Source organism: Stegostoma tigrinum, chromosome 37 (assembly GCF_030684315.1).
Source record: "Stegostoma tigrinum isolate sSteTig4 chromosome 37, sSteTig4.hap1, whole genome shotgun sequence".
Lineage (NCBI taxonomy): Eukaryota > Metazoa > Chordata > Chondrichthyes > Orectolobiformes > Stegostomatidae > Stegostoma > Stegostoma tigrinum.
The window spans coordinates 21,160,635-21,183,970 of NC_081390.1; the positions used below are offsets into that span (position 1 = coordinate 21,160,635).

The 23,336-nt window shown below is 43.5% G+C and overlaps 1 protein-coding gene across 2 annotated transcripts in view; it reads right to left on the reverse strand.

The window, feature by feature from the left end:
• Nucleotides 1-20,896, reverse strand: part of csgalnact2 (chondroitin sulfate N-acetylgalactosaminyltransferase 2) — a 64,290-nt gene extending 43,394 nt beyond the window's left edge. Inside the window, exon 1 of one of the 2 annotated variants that reach the window (XM_059640276.1) lies at nucleotides 20,777-20,896. The gene's annotated coding sequence lies outside the window, so the exon portion shown is untranslated. Of the gene's footprint in view, nucleotides 1-13,404; nucleotides 13,506-20,776 lie in introns of those variants that run through there. The other variant, XM_048563762.2, reaches the window with a different exon arrangement.
• Between the last annotated feature and the right edge of the window lie 2,440 nt (nucleotides 20,897-23,336).

Genomic DNA, 23,336 nt, shown 5'->3' on the forward strand with positions numbered 1-23,336 from the left:
TCATATAACCACTTCAATATTACCCTCTATTCTTTATTTCCCGCACTTTATATTCAGCTTCCCCTCCACTGATCTATGATAGTCAGCTCACTCACTATGACAGCAAGTTCCTACGTCTCATCATTCAAGACAATATCATGTTTATCTTAAATAGTCTACTGGAATTATGCAGTGACATTAATTTCTTCTATGTCACAAACAGCCCTCCCTCAAAGTATGCGACAGAAATATTATTTAGGAAGAAACACAGCTGATATCATAAGTTGGTTCCCTGGCAATAGAGGCTTTTGTGACTGTAAAATCCTCTCAAGTGAATCCCAAACAAAAGCTTTCAGCTGGCTATAATGGTGTCAAACTTCATCCAATTTCAATGTCCATCCACTCATCTTTGAGAAGTTTGTGAATTCATCTCCACTCTTGAATTCAGTCAATGCACTCAAACCATCATTTTTTCAGACCTCAAATCCAAATGAAGCTCTGGGAGTTTTAAGCTTTCCCCAATAAGGATAAATAAAAATTATGTGCAAGGCATTTAGGGATAGTTCCATCACTTCAAAATAAAATCCAAGTTGTAGCTTGGGAAGCAATTGTATTTATACAGATGCTTATCACTATTCCATTCGCGGTGAGATCTCTCAAAGTACTCTGCACGCAGAGGAATTACCTTAAAGAGCACTGACTTTTGCATTGAGCAACATACAACAACAAATGGAATTAAGCGCTCAAGAAGGCAGCTTGCCATCACCTTCTCAAGGGCAACTAAAAATGTGTAACAAATGCTGATCCAGCCAGTAATGTCCACATCCCATGACTGAATGGAAAAAACTTCGTTAGGTACCACCACTCTTGTAGTAAACTGTTCCAAGCACATCAAGAAATGGTTAACAAAGATTTGACATCCAGCCAGATAAGGTGATATGAAGACAGGTGTTTGAGAGCTTGTTCAAAGAGAGAGCTTTAAGCGCTAGGTCGGGACCATAATAGACATTTTATGCATCACAAGATCCTGTAAACATCTTGCAGACAATCAATTTTTTTAGTGTCTATTGAAGACAGAATTCTGGCCCGAGATGTAAGAGAATTCTCCACACTTCTTTCAATAGCACACGGAATCTTTAATGTTCGCCTGAACGACTGAAAGTTTTGTTTTAATTAAAGCTTCTGTGAAGAACAGGGATTCACAAAGTATCCTCTTTCTTTTTTTCCCCCTGTAAAAGGAATCACTTGTCTAGACCTTAGGTTTCGGCAACAAAGTGCCAGGTTGATGAATGAACACATTCATGCCTGGTGTACTGATCCAAATAGACAACAACTTCACGCACTGATTCTACTGGAAGCTGGTGCCCATATGGAAAGCAATTTTTTGCAAATACCAGAACTGTGAATGGACCAAGACCCATCCCTAGCCTTGGTCGGTCTCCTAAACCAATTCAGAGTTCCGGCCACTGACCAGACATGCCAGTGCTGCTCCCAGTAAATCTGTGTCTATCAATGCTGCAGCCGAAATAGTGCTTCCCTCCCAATTCATCACACCTTGTGGAAGTCAGCTAGATGAAAAATGGAACCACGATTGTGAAAACAGGAAAGAAAATATTGTATGCCAACAGATGTCCAGGGTGGCTGAGAAACTGCATTGAGACCCCTTGTGCTGAAGTATAAAGCAAGACATGAAGCATTTGATCATTTTAGGATAAAAAAGAGAGAGGACCTTCATACTGAGGTTAATGGAAGTCAAACCATGAATACAAAGCAAGGAGGAACATTTAGCCCTGCTATCAAAGCAATAACAATTGAGAATGGCTGTCAGACATAAGAACTCATGAACTCATGAAAGAGGAGAAGCAGACTATTTAGCTCCTTGAGCTCATGGCTGAACTATGTGTTTTGAATTCCACATTCCCATTTAGCCCGAAATATCCTTGATACTCCTGCCTAACAAAAATCTATCCACTGTCTTAAAAAATTGTCTTCTTCTTAGCCCTAGTTTGAAAACAGTGGTCTTAGTTCATGACCCACCCACAATAACAACCACAAGAGCAAGCATGGGGAGTGGAAGCAAAAGCTCCAGTGATTAAACAGTCAACAGGAAAGCCATCGGACGTTTCTGCTGGAGATTAAGTTAAATGGTCTCAAACTCTATACTTACCTTCAAAACATACAAATGCCACTTAAGACTTGAGCTTGTTCGTTTATTGGCGGTCCCTTGCAGATGAGGATGACTCTCTTCCATACTCAGGGTATTGTTTCCCGAAACATTAGCCTTCCTGCTCCTCTGATGCTGCTTGGCCGCTGTGTTCATCCAGCTCTACACCTTGTTATCTCAGATTCTCCAGCATCTGCAGTTCCTACTATCTCTAATACATTGGGCAGCTTCTTTACCCAAAAGTGGTCAATACATGCTGCTTACTACCACAGGAGTGGTTGAGATCAGTAGTAGAGTGGCATTTACGGGGAAGCTAGATATGCGCAAGAAAGAAAAGTTTAGAAAGACGGGGAGGTTCGGTGAAAAAGGCACTGTTTTAGGAGCATAAACCAGAAGGATGAAATGGCTTGTTTACAGCCTGTAGGCTCATCAGCTTGACTCAACAGATATCTTTATTGGACAGCAGATACTGTGCAACATTGAAGTTGTCCTCTTCCTCTTTCTGTCCCTACTGTAGAATCAAATCACTTTTGTTTTCTGCTTTAATTCTCTTGTATCTAGGCTGCAAGGAGTGGCAGAGATAATGGGAACAGCAGATGCTGGAGAATCCAAGACAATGAAGTGTGAAGCTGGATGAACACAGCAGACCAAGCAGCATCTCAGGAGCACAAAAGCTGACGTTTCGGGCCTAGACCCTTCATCAGAAGTGTCTAGGCCCAAAACGTCAGCTTTTGTGCTCCTGAGATGCTGCTTGGCCTGCTGGGTTCATCCAGCTTCACACTGCAAGGCGCGGCATTCGCTTTAGATTTCAGCAAAAAGGGAGCGGGGCTTCTGGGCAGCTCATGCTGTGTCTTTTTCCCAAATATTAGTAAAGTTACATCATATGGGATTTAGGGACAGTTTGCCAATTGGATATAAAATTGGCTTGATGATAGGAGACAAAGGGTGGCAGTGGAGGCATGTTGTTCAGACTGAAAACCAGACTGTGGCCAGCAATGTTCCACAGGGATTTTTGCTGGGTCCACGGCTGTTCATCATTTATGTAAACAACCTGGGTGAGAATTTAGGAGGCATATCCAGTCAGTTTGCAGATGACACCAAAATCAGAGGTCAACAGTGAAAAAGGTTAGCTACAATTACAACAATATCTTGATTTATTAGGCCAAAGGGCTGCGGCGTGCCTGTTGGGAGTTTAATTTGCAGGGTGAGTCCGTAGGTTGACCAATGCAGCTTCCACAGGCTCCGTTACACTAGGGGAAGAAGGTGGTCATGGGAAGGGGTGGATGGGACATTGGTGTGGCAGTGCGCTCCTTTTGATGTTTTCATTTGGCTTCCAGTTTTTCCAAAGTGCTTGATGCCTTTCTGGATGCTCCTCCTCCATTTTGGACTGTCTTGGGTCAGTGATTCCCAGGTGTCTGTGGGAATGTCGAACTTCACAAGTGAGGCCTTGAGGGTATCACTGAGGAGCTTCCCCTATTCACTTGGGGCTTGCTGTTTCAAAGCTGCGAGTAAAGCACCTGCACGGGAAGTCTGGTCATGCAGATGATGTATCCAGTCCATCGTAGCCGATCATGGGTGGTTGGTGCCTTGATTCTGGGGACATTGGCTTGATCAAGGATGCTGGTGTTGGGGTATCTTTCTTCCCAGTGGACTGAGCATAAAATTCAAGGCTAACACTTCAATGCAGTTCGAAGGATATAGCGCACTCTTGGAGAAGCCACTTTTCAGATGAGATGTTAAAGCAAGGCCCCATGTGCTCTACGTGGATGTAGAAGAACCCTTTGCACTATGTCTAAGAGTATATCATAGAACCATAGAATCCCTACAGTGTGGAAACAGGCCCTTCGGCCCAACAAGTCCGCACCGACACTTGGAGCATCCCACCCAGACCCATCCCCCTATAACCCACCTAAGCTACACATCGCTAAACACTATGGGGCAATTTAGCATGGCCAGTACACCTAACCTGCACATCTTTGGGCTGTGGGAGGAAACTGGAGCACCCGGCAGAAACCCACGCAGACAGGAGTTCTCCCCAGTGTCCTGGTCTATGTTTATCCTTCCATCACATGATAAAAATAGATGACAAGTAACAGTTATTATCGTAATGCTGTTTTTGCGGGTTTGCTGTGGCAAATTTGCCTGCTGCATTTCCTACATTACAATTGCAGCACTTCAGGAACTCTTCACTAGCTGTGAAACATGTTGGTGCACCACAAGGTTATGATGGACACGAATGAAATACATGTCTTTCTCTTTTTCTTGACAACGGACGAGATGAAAGCAAAGATGCTGTACCAAGTAAAATGATTTCATTCTCTACATTTCTGATGTGGGAATTAATGAGTCAGTTTCATTAGATCTAATGTTCTTTGTTCAGAGCACCTGCTGCTTACTCACTTAGTTGGTTAGTATCCTCAGAACAGGGGCTCTCTTGTAGTGCAGTGGTAGTGTTCCTACCTCTGGACCAAGAGTCCTGGTTCAAATTCTACCTGCTCCAGAGCTGTGTAGTAAGATCTCTGAACGGGTTGACGGGAGAAAATAGGTTAACTGAAAAAGAAGAATCTTCAGAACAGGTAATCACCGGTTGTAATGTTGGAAGCAGACATGGAGATGACATTAGTTGGGTGGGGTAGCTTGGGGGCTCCTCTACCTGCCATCCCAGTTGGACCACATGTGCACACAAAGAGTGCATTTACCCACTCACCTTCCAAAGCTATGTACAAGTGGCTCCCGCAAACTCAGTAACCGTACATTGAAATAAAAATGCTTGAAAGAATTAGCAACACACCCCCATCTATCTATGCACCACTGAGCTCAAACCTTCGCGTGTTTTAGAAAATTTTCAAATGGTGGATATACCAAGAGATTCATAAAGTCAAAGGCCTGTGTGGGTCTGGGCAAACCTCATGGTCCAAGCAGTGTTCTCAAAAATTCTGTATTATTTCCATTTTGTATTTGCTAACTTGTATTAATGCTCCAGTGCCTAAATAAGTTTATTCTTCAGCAAGAGCAGTGTTTCCCTTCAAGTAACTCATGTTTGCAAAGTGAGCTCCAGGAAAACGTCCCAGGAGCTGTCTCAGCTCAGATGACTGGAAGTTAGCCAAGATAGTCATCAACAGCACATCACCGTGGTGAGTTTTGCGACCCATCACTGCAGGAACCCAAGCACAGACTAAGAATCACAGACAATGATAGAGACTTTCCCTGCACTGTCTCACTATCTAAACAACATTTATGTAGTGATTGGAACCAGGTGGATCTTCTTGACTATGAGATCCTCGATTGAGGTTGTGAATCTGGGCCAATGAGGGAACTTGGCTGACAGATATAAACAGGAGATTTAGAATCTCCTCAGTTCAGGGGATAGGCTTCGAGCTGGCTGATCACAGCCAGCGTACTGTGTGCACACACACCTAAATAAATAGTGATAGGACACCGGCCTCTGTGCAGTTATTTCTATTTCCCAGTAAGTTCTTGGAAGTCTGCAGTGAAGGAACCCAGCTGACATCCGAATAGTGGTCATGTGTTATTCCACTTTATATCTAGGAGATAACACATTAAGTAAAAACTATTTTCCAACAAGTCACTAATGGCTTTTTAAAACAACTCTCCAAAATGGTGCCAACAGTGCAGTGACCGTGCAAATAATTGTGCCTCTTATTATAAATTATGTCCAGACCTTGGAAAGGGAGCAGGTTGAGCAAACGACGCAGGGAACCCTCAACTAGACTTCTGTTGTTGCTTAGTAATTTCCATTGGCACACTCTAATCTTTTGCATGGTGGGACAAATATACTTCCGTTGTACATCTATGAGATGTCAAAAGGCTAGAATGAGACCATTATATCTAAAAAGACTGAACACTGCTGCATTACAAAATCAAAACTACAGCACCTCAGAAGGTACTTTCACATTCATGTCGGCACCTGTAAATAAAAAAGACTCTCACCTCAGGTGTTTTCTTTGCAGAATCACTGCAGCTAGTCCCAGACAGGATGGGCCAAATGTCCTCCTTCTGTATCTTAACAATTCAGCGATCTGTTCTGACTATTACTAAGACTGTTCCTCCAAAGTGAAAGAAATTAACTTTGTGGCTCAAGCCCAAAGCACAGAGACTGAGCAACAGATGTAGAGACAGCCCCCTACATCACAGTGATTACATCAGCACTGCAGAATCCTAGGACACCTCGACTAACTTTCAGCCTTGCCATTTGATATTTCTACAGGACTGTAGCCAAAAAAATGCAAAGGCTTTTCCATATCATTCACATTAACAATGGCACGCATTTTAATAACAGGATCGTGTGTGTGTGTGTGTGTGTGTGTGTGTGAGAGAGAGAGAGACAGACAGAGAGAGCGAGAGAGAGAGCGAGAGAGAGAGCGAGAGAGAGAGCGAGAGAGTGTGAGGGGTGGGTGGGCGGGCACAGACAGAAAGCAGAGACTTCACTAAATAGGAAATGTATATTTAACTCATTTGTGACTGATTGCACGCACTCAAGTTCAGAGAAGAATTACGGCTCATTATTTTGGTTTTGAAGTTGGGAAATTTCTTCTACACAACTCATTGCAGAGACAATGGTTTAGCTTACACTCAGGCATCGCTTCCCAAACATTTTCCAACTGTGACCCAGTACTGAGGCTTGAAAATGGTCACACCCCTCAGTGAGACCTGGGAATGGGAGTGGCGGGGGCAGGACAGGATGCTTGAGAGAGAAGAAGTGGGCGATGCTGGTGGGGTTTGGAGGATATACGTGGCTTGCGAGAGCAGGGGCCTGTCTGGTGGAGCACCAATGGTAACTCAGTCACAGCTCCACAGCACCCACTGCTTCCTCACAGCTCATGAGCCCAAAGTTTCATCTTGCAACCCCTACCTGTAGTCCCCAGCTACATTTTGGGAAGCCATGCTCGAGGGAGCTCACTTTTTTCTTCTTCCTGAACCAGTCATAAAGGATTCACCTGGTGGTTTTACAGGGAAAATGCTGAGAGGAAGTTTCCCCGCATGTGACAGTCAAGGACAGAAGGCACAGTCTCAGAATAAAGAGGAGGAAATTTAAGACTGAGCTGAGAAGGAGTTTCTTCTCTCAGAGGGATGTGGAACTCCTTGTTGCACAGAGTTGTGGAGGCAAAATCCTTGTGTATTTAAGGCTGAGATAGACAAGTTCTTGATCAGCATGGGTAGGGTTATGGGGAATAGACAGGACAGTGAACGTGAGGAATGTTGGATCAGCCACGATCCTATTGAATGGCAAAGCAGTCTCAAGAGGCTAAATGGCTTACTCCTGTTTTTATTTATTATGTTCCTATGGTCTCACCTTCCTTGTGCAATGCTGAACTGACCTCTCCTCAGCTCAGTTACCCTATCTCCTAAACTATCTATGCTTTGAACAGTCCTTATGCTTTAAAACAAATCTCATCATCAAGAGATAATACAATATTGTCTATTGGAACAACTTTTCTTCCTTCAAGCAGCTCAACTCAACAAGTCTAATACATTGGGCAAACTGAGATAACAAGGTGCAGAGCTGGAGAAGGATCTAGGTCCGAAACATCAGCCTTCCTGCTCCTCTGATGCTGTTTGGCCTGCTGTGTTCATCCTGCTCTACAAGGTGCAGAGCTGGAGAAGGATCTAGGTCCGAAACATCAGCCTTCCTGCTCCTCCGATGCTGCTTGGCCTGCTGTGTTCATCCTGCTCTACACCTTGTTATCTCAGATTCTCCAGCATCTGCAGTTCCTATTATCTCTAATACATTGGGCAGCTTCTTTATCCAAAAGTGGTCAATACATGCTGCTTACTACCACAGGAGTGGTTGAGATCAGTAGTGGAGTGGCGTTTAAGGGGAAGCTAGATATGCGCAAGAAAGAAAAGTTTAGAAAGACAGGGAGGTTCAGTGAAAAAGGCGCCGTTTAGGAGCAAAAACCAGAAGGGTGAAATGTCTTGTTTACAGCCTGTAGGCTCATCAGCTTGACTCAACAGATATCTTTATTGGACAGCAGATACTGTGCAACAGTGGAGTTGTCCTCTTCCTCTTTCTGTCCCTACTGCAGAATCAAATCACTTTTGTTTTCTGCTTTAATTCTCTTGTATCCGGGCTGCAAGGAGTGGCATTCCGCTTTAGATTTCAGCAAAAAGGGAGCGGGGCTTCTGGGCAGCTCATCTTCTGTCTTTTCCCCACATATTAGTAAAGTTACATCATATGGGATTTAGGGACAGTTTGCCAATTGGATATAAAATTGGCTTGATGGTAGGAGAAAAAGGGTGGCAGCGGAGGGATGTTGTTCAGACTGAAAACCAGACTGTGGCCAGCAGTGTTCCACAGGGATTTTTGCTGGGTCCACGGCTGTTCGTCATTTATATAAACAACCTGGATGAGGATTTAGGAGGCATATCCAGTCAGTTTGCAGATGACACCAAAATCAATGGCCAACAGTGAAAAAGGTTAGCTACAATTACAACAATATCTTGATTAATTAAGCCAAAGGGCTGCGGTGTGACTTTTGGGAGTTCAATTTGCATAAATGTGAGGTACTGAATTTTGGTAAAGCAAACAAGGGCAGTACTGACAGAGTTTATGGTGCGGCCCTTGGTACTGTTGTCGAATAGAAAGACCTGGGGTTCAGCTACATAGCTCTTTGAAAGCTGCATCAGAGACAGACAGGATAGGTAAGAAGGTATTTAGCACATCTGCCTTAATTGTTCAGATCATTGAGTATAGAAGTTGGAATGTCATGTTGAGGTTGTACAGGACATTAGTGAGGTCACTTTTGGAGTACTGTGTACAGTTCTGGTCACCCTGCTATAGGAAATATATTATTAAATTGGAGAATGTTCAGAAAAGATTTCCAAGATGTTGCCAGGGCTGGAGGATTTGAGTTACAAGGTGAGGCTGGATAGGCTGGGACTTTACTCACTGGAGCATAGGAGGTTGGAAGATGATCTCATATGTTTATAAAATCATGGGGGGCATAAATAAAATGAATAGCAAAGGTCTTTTCCCTAGGGTGGGGGAATTCAAAACTAAGGGGAATATTCTTAAGGTGAGAGGAGAAGGATTTAAAAGGACCTGAGGAGGCCTCACAAAGAGGGTGTTCGTATATGGAATGAACCGCCAGAGCAAGTGGACAATGCAGGTGCAGTTATAACATCAAAAGACATTCGGAAAAGTACTTGAATAGGAAAGTTTTGAGTGATAAATGGGGCTTGTTCAGTTTGGGAAACTTAGTCAGCATGGACAAGTTGGACTGAAGGATCTCCTTCCATGCAGTATGACTTGATGATTCAATATAATCAGGCTGTACAATGTGGAAATAGACCCCCAGTGACAGACATAGATGGTCAGCTGCATCATAGTGAAAGTGAGAGCCCAACACAAAAACTTTACTCAACGAAAGCTGATTACAAACTACATTGGAATGGTCTAAAACAAGGGACATCTATCTAACCCTCCTCACAAGCTTTCAAACCTCCCCACATGCCCTTACCCTGCCCAGTGAAATAGACAGCACTCCACAGCCTTGCAAGCGGCTGTTCTCTAGTCTCAGAGAAAGACACTTTACAACAGAGTCATGGAAAACTCATTCTGACAAACATCAATCAGCAAATAATTTAGCAGCTGTTCATGCAGGGTCTGGAGAACACACAATTTTCATTTCGCAGTTTTTAAGTTTGCTGTTTGGGGGTTGTTAGGTATAATTTGTTCCTAAAACGCCTGAAAGAAGCAATCAGTTCTGTTGTGTGCCTCAATCACTTCTACTCCAAACAAAAATGTTTCATCAGATTTTCCTTTCCTATGGCTTTGAACAACATTGTACTGAAAAGCAAATACGCTGGGTTAGCTAGAACCTGCCAACTCGATAAACATCCCCTGAGCATGTTTGCACATTCCAGGTTCCAGGTTTGTTTTGTTTGTTTTACTATCTTCAGGTTTTGCCTTTGATGTGGCAAGATGCTGGCCTTTTACAGTCGAGGGAGCAGACTGTGAAATCCCTCAGTAAATGCTATTAACACCAAGCCCCTTCCCAAAATCCATCTCCACGACCAAGATTTTAATTGTCTCATCTCAAAATCTCCTTCCTTATCTCTGTTGTCATTCTTGCTTGGTTGGAACAATGAAACACGAAATAGGCCATTCAGCCTGCAGAGTCTGATTCACCATTCAATTAGATCACGGCTGATTACAGAATCCTAGAATCCCTACAATGTGGAAGCAGGCTATTTGGCCCATCACATTCACACCAACCTTGTGAAGAACATCCCAGCGAAAAACCCATCTCCCTGCGCTATTTCCGTAACCTTGCATTTCCCACAACTAATCGATCTAGCCGACACAGCAATGGACACTATGGGCAATTCAGCAATGGCCAATCCACCTCACCTGCACATCTTCAGGCTATGGGAAGAAATCAGAGCACCCGGAGGAAACCCACATAGACAGAGGGAGAAGGTACAAACTCCACACAGAAAGTCACCTAAGGCTGGAACTAAACCCAGGTCCCTGGTCCTGTGAGGCAGCATCGCTAACCATTGAGCCACCATGCCACCTTACACTACTCACTTGCACATCACCTTGGTATCATTAATCTCCAAAAAGCTATTGATTTCGGTCACATTGAATGATTGCCCCAATGAAGCACCTTAGGATGTTTTCATACATAAAGAATCCACATAAGTCTTGCTTATTTGCATACATAAATACATATTTAAACTATGGTCCTCGTCACCGGTCTGTCATTCATGCTCAACTTTCCTTTCACGAGTTTGCAACTACATCCTTCTGCCTTGAATTGGTGACTTAACTTAAACTAATGCTCAGGTTTAAGTTTTCCTACTGCAATGAGTATTTCCTTTATCTCTATCTACTCATGTAGCTTCCTTCAACGCTGGTGCAGCCAAGATTTTTTGAACTACAGCTCAGTCCTTGGATGTCATAAGCAACAGGTACGCTTCAATATTGCTTTAGAATCAGAACATCCTTATAAACAGCATAAAGTTGCTTCAATAAAGCTTATGGTTGCATGTTACAATCACTAAAACATTAAAAGTGTCGTCACTTCAAAAGTAATAACAATTGATCATCCTGATTGATATCAACAGAGGTCCTGGCACTGAAAGCACCTGAAATTCAATATCAATAATCAGATATTTTTTAAAGCACGAAGGGATGCAAACTCACACAGATAATTTTCAGAATAAGAAATCTTCCCAAGCAGGGAGAAGAAATCACCATCTGTCAAGGTCAACTCTGCTCTCAAACAAGTAGCTATGGTCTCAACATACTCAGCAATAATCCATTTCACATAAATTCTGCACATAAATCGTGGCGTGGTGAAAATGGTTTAACCATAGTTCTTAAATTCTCTTGAAAAATTTATTGACACGTGAAACTTATTGTGCTAGCAAGTGCTGTAACTCTGCTGGCTTCTTAATGGGCTACAAGAGACGTGCAGTGTAATGTTCAAATTGTTCACTTCCAAATTGCAGCAAACTATTAAAATACAATGAGATATTTAGAAGGAAGATTAAAAGATGTACTAGGGTAAAGGTAAAGGCCAGTGGACATATAAACAGGAATAGGCCTTTTAGTATCTCAGATCTATTCCACTGTAACTAAGATTAAGGCTGAAGATCTGCAGCCACAATGATCTTCCTTTGTTTCATAATCCTCAGTGATGGCTCCTTTACCAAAATATCTCCATTAAGGCCAATTCTGATGTTTGCAGTTGACATAGCTTCAACAGCTATTTGAGGGAAGAGAGTTCCTTTGTGTAAAGTCCTTCCCATCCCATGACCTAATTTTAGTTTATAGATGCTGCCAGAGAAAGAAATTTTCTTTGTTAACAATGTTTGCAAATGTGACATCCTTGAGCCAGAAGCCCCCTCCCGCATCCACCTTGATAACGCTGATTGTGCCTCAGCTCTTCTGCTCTTTCTCTTTCATACATTTGTTACCTCCAAACTCAATATTCCATAATCCTAGCACAACATGGACAAGGCAGTGAGTGGATTCTAGTGTATTTGAGATGCTTGGCTGATCAAGTTTTGACAAGCATTTACAAGTTGAGCTGAAGGGCCTGTTTCTGCACTGCATGACTCTATAACTGTCCCTGGGATCTCAATCACTTAAGCATTGAGCTCTGTTCTGGATGTGAGTTTGCTCGCTGAGCTGGAAGGTTAGTTTTCAGATGTTTCGTCACCATTCTAGGTAACATCATCAGTGAGCCTCCGACAAAGTGCTGGTGTTATGTCCCGCTTTCTATTTATCTGGTTAGACCCAAGGAAACCTAACCAGATAAATAGAAAGCGGGACATAACACTAGCGCTTCTTCGGAGGCTCACTGATGATGTTACCTAGAATGGTGACGAAACGTCTGAAAACTAACCTTCCAGCTCAGCGAGCAAACTCACATGCAGGACCTCAACCTGAGCTACAAATCTTCTCAAAACTCATTGAGCTCTGTGCATCTGGCAATGCAAACATTACTCGGTAATGAATGAATCAAGGATTGACAGCTACAATAGAGATAACAAGGTGTACAGCTGGATGAACTCAGCAGGCCAAGCAGCATCACAGGAGCTGGAAAGCTGACCTCTCCAGCCTAGATCCTTCTTCAGAAATGCTCTTGACAGCTACAAGTCATTGTTATCAGTTCCCTGCTTGAAGTAAGTCCTGACAGGGCCTCCACCATGGCTAGAGTAAGGTGGCTGGTCACGAATTCATTTCAGCCAGAGCTTAAAACATCACAGTATAGAGCTGGAGGAACCCAGGAGACCAGGCAGCATCAGAAAAGCTGATGTTTTGGGTCGGGACCCTTCTTCAGAAATTTCTGAAGCCCACTTCTGAAGAAGGGACCCGACCCAAAACGTGAACTTTCCTGTTCCCCTGGTGCTGCCTGGCCTGCTGTTTTCTTCCAGCTTCATGCTGTGTTGTCTCTGACTCCAGCATCTGCAGCTCTTGCTATCTCTCAGCCACAGTTCAAGTCCCTTTCCAGGACTCAATGGCCAAGGAAGGTGTGCAGTAATGAGGCCAAGCTAAGCATTAATCTGCACACCCTTCCAACACAAGCCAAAGCCAAGCTGTAGGAACTGGAGAAGATCCGTGTGATGGAATGTAACAAGAATGTCTAGCCTTGGCTCTGACATGGGTATGGGAATTAAAAAAAGCTGCTCGTTGCTACAGCAACTCAGTCTCCTTGAGGACCTGGTGGAGATCAGACTGGAGACCCGACAACCAACAACAACATTATTCCCAAAAGTCCACTCACCGGCCACTCTGGTCTCTGGGGAAAGTACCGGACGGAGTACGAATGAGATGGGAAAGAGGGGCGGGAGCAGCTGCCACAGCAGCAACGAAACCGGACAGGAGGGAACATTTGAGCGGCGGACCGGAAGTCTGAGTGGCGGAAGTGAGCTGGGGAAGGCTTAACGCGGGACACGCGGGTTATCACTTAGCAACCGGCAACTCCAGTCTGAGGGCGTGTGCAGCAGAGAGGAGGACATTGTGGATGTTGTACAAAATCTGTCCGGAAAAAAAACAATGTGGATTTTTAAACCGTCTTCCACAGCTCAGGGAAGTTCCTAAGTGTACTATAAACAATGAAATATCTTTTAAGGGAAATGCAGCAGCTAATTTGTGCACAGCAAGCAGCCACAGACAGCAGAGTAACATTGGAACAAAAACAGAAGTTGCTGGAAAAGCTCAGCAGGTCTGGCAGCGTCTGTGAAGAAAAAAAAAGTCAGAGTTAACGTTTCGGGTCCGGTGATCCTTCCTCAGAATGATATTGACCTTTTTTTGAGGGAGTGTTGGTTGAAGTGTACATATTTGGCCAGGATACAGAATTGTTCTGAAGAAGGGCCATTGGACCTGAAATACTAAGACCATAACATATAGGAGCAGAATTAGGACATTTGGTCCATTGAGTCTGCCCTGCTATGTTGATCTGTTTCTTAACTCCATTCTCCTGCCTTCTCCCCATAATCTTTGATCCCCTTATTAATCAAGAATCTATCTCGGTCATAAATACATTCAATAACTTGGCCTCCACAGCCCTCTGCTGCAATGAGCTCCACAGATTCACAATTCTCTCGATGAAGAAATTCCTCCACATCTCAGATCATCCCTTCACTCAAGTCGTCCCTTCACTCTGAAGCTCTGCCCTTGGATCCTAGTCTCTCCAACTGGTGGATACATCTCTAAATCCAGGCCTGTCAGTATTTTGTAAGTTTCAATGAGATTCCCCTCATCATTCTAAACTCTGTCAAGTAGATCCAGAGTCTTCAACCACTCCTTATATAACAAGCCCCCCCCCCATCCCTGGGATCATTCTTGTAAACCTCCTCTGGACCACTTCCAAGATCATCACCTCCTTAGATGCAGGGCCCAAAACTGCTCACAATATTCCAAATGCATTCTGACTAATGCCTAATACATCCTCACCTTATACACCTTATTCTCTCTCCACAGATGCTGTCAGACCTGCTGTGTTTCTCCAACAATTTCTGTTTTTATTTCAGAATTGTTACCATGCGGGAGGAGGTTCAGCCCATTGTGTCTGCACTGTCTCTCTGATGAACAAATGTGGAACAACAGACATTGCGGATACTTATCTTGCTCTCATTCAATTTAATGCTACATTTGAAAGGCAGCACTTGTAAAAGTGTAGTCCTCCCTCCCTTGTTCTATCATGCGCTGCTACTGTACTCTACTATTGCCAAAACATGATTAATATTTTGTAATGATCAAAATTAGGGGCTTCTACAGTAGCACTGTTGGTAGGTTTACAGAATGTTCACCTTCTGTGTTGTGGTGCCTGTTTTGTCCTTTTAGTTTGTGTCTTCTATCTGAATTTTCTGTTTCATTAATGCATCAAGATAGGGTTTTTCTGCCTGCTATTTTAACAAGTCGTAGCCAAATTATTTTACACATATTGGAAGACATCGCCATCAAAATGGAAGGCTAATTTCTTTTTACTATGCAATGTAGTTTTTAACATAATGGAAACTTAACATGAAGGCCTCAGTGAGTGTTTTGACAGATTCTGGACCTGGTGGACAACAGGATTATGTTCCTTTCCGAGAACTAACTTCTAACACTCAACACAATGCCAGTTGCCACCAATGACTGGAGTTTTGTAGTCACAATGTATTCTGTTTAGACCTTGTGCTTAAGCACTTCATTTATCAGTACTGACATGTTTGTACTTTGGAGCTGTTTATTGTTACACTACAAGGACGACAGAGGAGAACTTGAATAAGTTTTGACTGAATGCGTGTGCCAAAGGTCCTTGATGTCAATTCAAGCACAAGGGCATAGAACACGAAAATGACAGCCCTTGAAAAAATATCAGTTTTTAAAAGATGCAGTTTGTTTCTAATCATTTGGCATAACTTATTGAACTCTGGATTTCTGAAGATTAATTTTACAAAGAAGATTTTGAGCAATACACAGCATCATTAACTAAATCAAGAGGTATATTGACTTAGTTTCTGAAAAGCTACTACAGTCATCAAGCTCATTCACTGGCTTGGGGAGCTTTGTGACTTAACCCACCATCGGTCACTCAAACAATTTTTTTATTAGAGAGGATCCCAGACTATCACAATAGACTTGTTAAACCCATTATTTCTATTGATTTCATGTCAGATGAGATATAAAACACGCTGCTACCTCATTGTGTCATAAGACCATGGCAATTGGAACAGGAGTGGCTGTTGGGCCCCTCAGTTTGAAGGATCATTGAATCTGTACAGTGTGGAAGCAGGCCATTCAGCCCGTTAATTCCTCACTATAGAGATTCTATAATTCAACAAACTCAGTATCCTGTTCCCACTTTTGCCCCATACCTCTTGAACAAATGTCAGTTTTGAAAAGATGCAACTTGTTCCTATTTATGTGGCATAGCTTATAGGCAGTAGATTTGTGCAGATAAACTTTATAAAGCAGAATTTGAGCAATCTCCCCACTAACCCCATTTCCCTGTGGCTTTTCCTTTTTTAAAGAGTTGCCAGACACCATTTTAAGTTATATGTTGCAATTCCATGATCATGCCTGGAGGCCATGGCCATGATTGGGAGAGATGGTCCATGTCATTGTAATATTACTGAACAATCATCCAGAAGCCCAGGCCCATGCCCTAAAGACATGGGTCTAATCCACCACAGTGAAATTTAAATTCAATTAATAAATTTTGAATTGAAGGGTACTCCCAGTGAGTATGATGTTATCATCAATTGTGATTAAAAAAAACCCATGAGGTTCACTTGTGTCCTGTAAGGCGCTGAATCTGCCATCTTTACCCAGATGGTCTACATGTGACTCCAGACCCATAGCAATGTGGTTGACACATTACTCCCCCCTGCAATGACTCCATCAAGCCTCTCAGTTCAAGGGCAATTAGGGATAGACAACAAATGCTGGTTTTGCCATAAAAAATAGAGAAAGAGATGGATGAAGTTCCCACTGGACACATACGGAAAATTCTCAATACTACTGACCACAGCTGTATGTGTCCTGTTTTCTGAACTTTTCATTTGCTACATTTAGAGTTGACTAAGTTGCAGATTTTAAAAAAGTGTAAGGTTGAGAATGAGCTGTTCACGTGAAATCACTTCCTTCAAAAAATCAATGCAAGATCAAGTGGTCCAAAGCAACAATGTCAATGCAGCTACAACTTTGAAAGCAGCTAGCAAACAGGTAGCAGTAACAACAGAAAAGAAGGAAATGTCTCTCCATACCAACTCAATTCAGAACTAAATGATACTGTATTGTTTTAATAACATTTTCAAAAAATGTTTCCTAAGCTATTTTCTTGGTCACAATGTAAGAGACGTAATGTTCGGGGCATGGTAATGGCATGGAAAAGGATTAGCTGACTGGCAGAAGGCAGAGAGTGAGGATAAATAGAACTTTTTTAGAATGGCAGCCAGGGATGAGCACGGTTCCACAGCGGTTATTGTTGGGATTACAACTAATCATATCGTACATTAACAAGCTAGATGAAGGAACTGAGGGCATTGTTGAGTGCAGATGGCACAAAGATAGGTGGAGGGACAATGCTGAGGAGGCTGGAGGCTGCAGAAGGACTTGGATAGGGTAGGAAAGTGGCCCAGGAAGTGGCAGATGGAATACAATGTGGGAAAGCATGAGGTTATGCACTTTGGTAGGAAGAATGGAAGCATAGACTATTTTTGAAATGGGGAAAGGCTTCGGAAATCTAAAGCCTGAGGTGATTTGGGAGTCTTAGTTCAGGATTCTCCTAAGGCTAACATGCGGGTACATTTGGCAGCTAGGAAGGCAAATGCAATGTTAGCATTCACTTTGAGAGAGCTAGAATTCACGAGGAGGAATGTACTGCTGAGCCTGTTTAAGACTCAGATTGTAATTGGAATATTGTGAGCAGTTTGTGGCTTGTATCTGAGGAAGGATGTGCTGATCTTGGAGGATGTCCACAGAAGGTTTACAAGAATGATCCCAGGGATGAAAGGCTTGTCATATGAGGAGCATTTGAGGACTTTGGGTCTGTGCTTGACGGTGATTAAAAGGATGGGGGCAAATCTCACTGAAATACCGAGATGCCTGGGTAGAGTGGACATCAAGATGTTTCCACCAGTAGGAGAGACCAGGACCCAATGGGGTCAGAGTGAAGGGACAACATTTTCAAACTGAGATAAGGAGGAATTTCTTCAGCCAGTTAATATATGGAAGAAGGCTGTGGAAGCCAAGCCACAGTGAATTTAAACGGAGAAAGATAGTTTCTTGATTAATAATTCGATCAAAGGTAACAGAAAGAAGGCAAAAGAATACAGTTTAAAAAAAATTAGCCAAGATTGATTAGTGCAGCAGATTTGATGGGCCAGATAGCCTAATTCTGCTCATACGTCTTATGGTCCCTTATGGAATATCAGTGCTGCAAACAAACATTTGTTGCCTTTGCAAAAGTAGTAACACAGCTTGTTTATGAGCAATCCATGTGGTACGTCTGATTGTGCAGTGTATCAGATAAAAGAAAGATGGTGATAATTTCATTGGACTAATAATCCAGTGACCAAGATGAATGCTTTAAGGACAGATGTTCTAATGCCACCACAGAGGCTGAAATGGTCCTATGGAGAAAACGATTGGTCATCGTAAGAATCAAACTGGTTCAAAATGTCCTTTGAAAATAAATTCTGTCATCCTCACTTGGTCCAGCTATGTGTGACTCCAGATTCACAATAATGTGGTTGAGTCCTAATGTCTGAAATGGCTAAGCAAGTCACTCAGTTCAAGGGTAATTAGGAATGGGCAACTAATGCTGGCCTTGCCAATGACACCCAGATCTCAGGAAAAAAAATAAAGAAAATTAATACAGCTTGGAGCGTCCTGGCCTTCCCTCAGAATTGGGGCATGTAGGAGTAATGCTCCCTCTCCATTGCAGTGAGTTCCTGCAGGGTGCTCCTTCTGTTGCTCAACATGGTGAAGATTTTGTCCATGCCCTATTGTGGCAGTCTTGTTCCATTTTGTATGGAGATCTAAAATGGGACGCCATGTATAACCCTCTCTATAAAGGGGTAAAAATGTACCCAGTAGACACCCTACACCCTAGGTTCGACAACATCAAATGTTACCATGTCTTTTTTCCCAATGAGATGATGGAACCTGTTGGATGGTTCACAGAGCAGAATTTCAAAGTCAGTTGGCAGAATATTTCATTGTCAGAGCTTTCAAAACCATATCTTGGTTAGTGGTAAGAAGGACACACGCTGCTGCAACTGAACATTAGTGGTGGAGCGAATGAATATTTGTGGACGTGGATGTGTAAAGCTGGCTGCTTTACACTCCTTCTGGAATTAATCTTTTCAATCTGGAAACAGATGCAGTGACTTTTGTTGAGGTTTTGCTGAGCAGTAGGACTCTGTGGTGTATGGGCTGTTTCCAGGGACATGTAGCAAGACAAACATAATTGCTCCTGAGGACCATCCACTCAGCTGTAGGCATTCTTAGGTCTGTCTGAAACTTGCTGATCTTCCATGCAAACAGCTGGTGACTGTCGCATGTATTGACTGGCACATTCTAAGGTTCAGGACAATGTGCTGGAGAGGCACACTGTAATTTGGGCCAGCCTCTGCAGAGTCTCAATGGGGAAGGGCCACTGTCTAATACACACCTGCCATAGTGTAGTAATGAGTTGAAACATGCGTAAAACCCCTAAGGCTATATGTCATGCATTGTGTATTGTAAGTATAACTTCCCTGCAAATGCAGGGAAGGACTGCAGAGTGCCATACACTGTACAGAATCGAGAATAGTTGAACTGTTTTTGCTCATTACGTCATGACAAATTTGCACAGTTATGTTAAATACCTTTATAAATTAATACTTTTCAAGATCTATCCATGTCACTTCAAAGTATCAGTCATGCCTGACACTTTGACAACATTACCAAACTGGTTTATCCATTTACAGAGAAAATTCTAACAGAGGCAAGCCACTACAGGTCAATTACAGTAAAACAATAGTTTTGAGTCAGATTACAGAAAGATTTGCAATTCCTCTTCCAAAACAGTAAAACATCCCATAATTCGTGTGAGATAACAAGGTGTGGAGCTGGATGAACACAGCAGGCCAAGCAGCATCTTAGGAGCAGGTAAGGTGACGTTTCAGGCCTAGAAATTTGTGTGGTTCCATTATGAATGGGAATAGTGACTCACAACTCATTCAGAATTTTGTTTCTGTCTCACAGTCGTATCAGTCTGCTTCTTGAAGTATGAAATTGTTTGTTATTTGATCTCTATTACCTTCCACACTACCTCAGATCTGCTCCTGAGATGCTGCTGGGCCTGCTGTGTTCATCCAGCCTCACATTTTATTATCTCAGATCTTCTCTTTTGCTTTTCCTGCTCCCTCCTTCCTCCGACTCACATAAGAATCTGTCCCAAATTGCTTTACAGCCAATGGAGTGTTTTTGAAATGTACTGACACTTATGATATAGGAAAGATGACTAGCAATTTGTATACACTAAGTTGCCATAAACACAAAAGAGGTAAATGACCAGATAATCTCTTCAGTGATGTTAATTCAGCAATAATTATTATCCATCGCTTCTTCAAATAATGCTGCAGGACCTTTGTATCAAGCAGTAGACCGATTATCTCTCAGTCGTAGCATTCTCAGTCTGAAGGTGGTGGACATGTATCCATTATGGAAATAGGATCATAAATTCTGGGCTGACACTTCGATACAGTACTGAGGAAGTGCTGCATTGTAAAATGAAACATGATACCAAAGCTCTGATTATCCTCTCAGCTGGGAAAGTGCAGTTATCACCAGTATCCAAGCCAATCCCTTGTGGAAAATCACCAAAACGAAATGATTATCCGGTCATTATTATTGTTTGTGGGAGCTCGCTATGCACAAGTGGGCTGTAATATTGACCACTTGGTGACTAAAGAATTCCATTGGCTGTAAAGTGATTTGGGATATTGTGGTATACGTTGTATAAAAACAAAAGCCTTGTAAAGCACAGACTTTGCCCTTTCACCCAAAAGCATCACTTTAGAATTATTTGGCACTGACCATCTTTCATTCATTGTTAATAACGCCAACAATCGCTCACAATTTTCATATATCCCTAGCTCAAACTTTAACACAGCCATTACCTCCAGTGCTGTTTCCATTTGACTCCTTGGTTGCTGAATTAAGACAACAAGTTTTGCGTAATAACCAGCCAATGAGAGTTTTGGACCACAGTCAGACAACTGCACTCGTGGGACATCCAACGAAACATAGACATGAAATGGAAAGTAGAGAGCAAGTACCTGGATGCAAGCAGGCACAGAGAGGATTGCAGTTTGTTTGCAGTAATACCAACAGGAAAAGTGTGCAGTCAGCCTGTCAATGAAGCACTGACTGCTATAAGCATTTCCTGTGTTGCAATTGGACCTGTTATTAAAGCTGAACAGTCCCTCGGGCCAAAAAACAATCCATAATGTGAAATAGCTTTCAGCATCTCACTGCCCCCTTGGCACATATTTCGTAACAAAAAAAGTTGGGAGAAGATTGCATCATTCAATCACACAAATAAGCATTGCAACTGGAAATAATTAACATTGAACAACAGGACAAAAGGAACGCAGGCATAGTCATTATGTCAGCAAATGTGGTGCTATTACATCTCAGAAGCATCATACAAGTAGGAGTCGGATGACTCAGTTCCTCTTGTTGATGGTATTCTTGATTGTTTTGAGGGACGCAGGCAGTACTGCCAAAGCCAGCATTTGAGACCCATCCCTAATTACCCTTGAACTGAATGCCTTGCTAGGCCATCACAGAGAGCACATCCTGCACATCCCAGATGTCCAAGTTCTTTAAGGACCGCAACTTTCCCCCCACAGTGATCGAGAACGCCCTTGACCGTGTCTCCCGCATTTCTCGCAACACATCCCTCACACCCCGCCCCCGCCACAACCGCCCAAAGAGAATCCCCCTTGTTCTCACACACCACCCCACCAACCTCCGGATACAACACATCATCCTCCGACACTTCCGCCATCTACAATCTGACCCCACCACCCAAGACATTTTCCCATCCCCACCCTTGTCTGCTTTCCGGAGAGACCACTCTCTCCGTGACTCCCTTGTTCGCTCCACACTGCCCTCCAACCCCACCACACCCGGCACCTTCCCCTGCAACCCAGGAAATGCTACACTTGCCCCCACACCTCTTCCCTCACCTCTATCCCAGGCCCCAAGATGACTTTCCATATTAAGCAGAGGTTCACCTGCACATCTGCCAATGTGGTATACTGTATCCATTGTACCTGGTGTGGCTACCTCTACATTGGGGAAACCAAGCGGAGGCTTGGGGACCGCTTTGCAGAACACCTCTGCTCGGTTCGCAATAAACAACTGCACCTCCCAGTCGCGAACCATTTCCACTCCCCCTCCCATTCTTTAGATGACATGTCCATCCTGGGCCTCCTGCAGTGCCACAATGATGCCACCCGAAGGTTGCAGGAACAGCAACTCATATTCCGCCTGGGAACCCTGCAGCCCAATGGTATCAATGTGGACTTCACAAGCTTCAAAATCTCCCCTTCCCCCACTGCACCTCACAACCAGCCCAGCTCTTCCCCTCCCCCCACTGCATCCCAAAACCAGCTCAGCCTGTCTCTGCCTCCCTAACCTGTTCTTCATCTCACCCAACCCTTCCTCCCACTCCAAGCCGCACCTCCATCTCCTACCTACTAACCTCATCCCACTTCCTTGACCTGTCCGTCTTCCCTGGACTGACCTATCCCCTCCCTACCTCCCCACCTATACTCTCCTCTCCACCTATCTTCTTTTCTCTCCATCTTCGGTCCGCCTCCCCCTCTCTCCCTATTTATTCCAGAACCCTCACCCCATCCCCCTCTCTGATGAAGGGTCTAGGCCTGAAACATCAGCTTTTGTGCTCCTGAGATGCTGCAGGGCCTGCTGTGTTCATCCAGCTTCACACTTCGTTATCTTGGATTCTCCAGCATCTGCAGTTCCCATTATCACATCACAGAGAGCAGTTGTCTTTCAGTCATGTCCCTGTAGATCTTGAGGCCATGCATAGGCCAGACCGGATAATGATGGGCAGATTTCTTTTGATTAGGGGCATTTAGAACAGAATAGAATTCCTACAGTGTGGAAACAGCCCTTCAACCCAACAAGTCCACACCGACTCTCAGAGCATCCCATCCAGACCCACCCCACTATAACTCACCTAATCTACACATCCCTGAATACTATGGGCAATTTTAGCATGGCCAATCCACCAGCCTGCACATCTTTGGAGAGCGGAGCACCCAGAGGAAACCCACACAGACACGGGGAGAATGTGCAAACTTCACACAGACAGTCGCCCAAGGGTGGAATCAAACCCGGGTCCCTGGCGCTGTGAGGCTGCAGTGCTAACCACTAAGTGAATTAGTGAATTAGATGGGTTCTTCCAGCAGTTGGCAATTGTTATATGGCTATCATTAATGACACCAGCAGCTGTTACGGTGGGATTTGAACTCATGTCCCAGAACATTAACCTCAGCCTCTGGATTGCTAGTCCAATGACATTACCGTTATGGCACCAGCACCACCCCAGTGTAAAAGTTAAATGGAAGACTACCCACCTGGAGAGTTCAGGGATCTTCTTTGAGTCATGAAAAGATATCCACACCTGTCTATATCGATGCAGGCCAT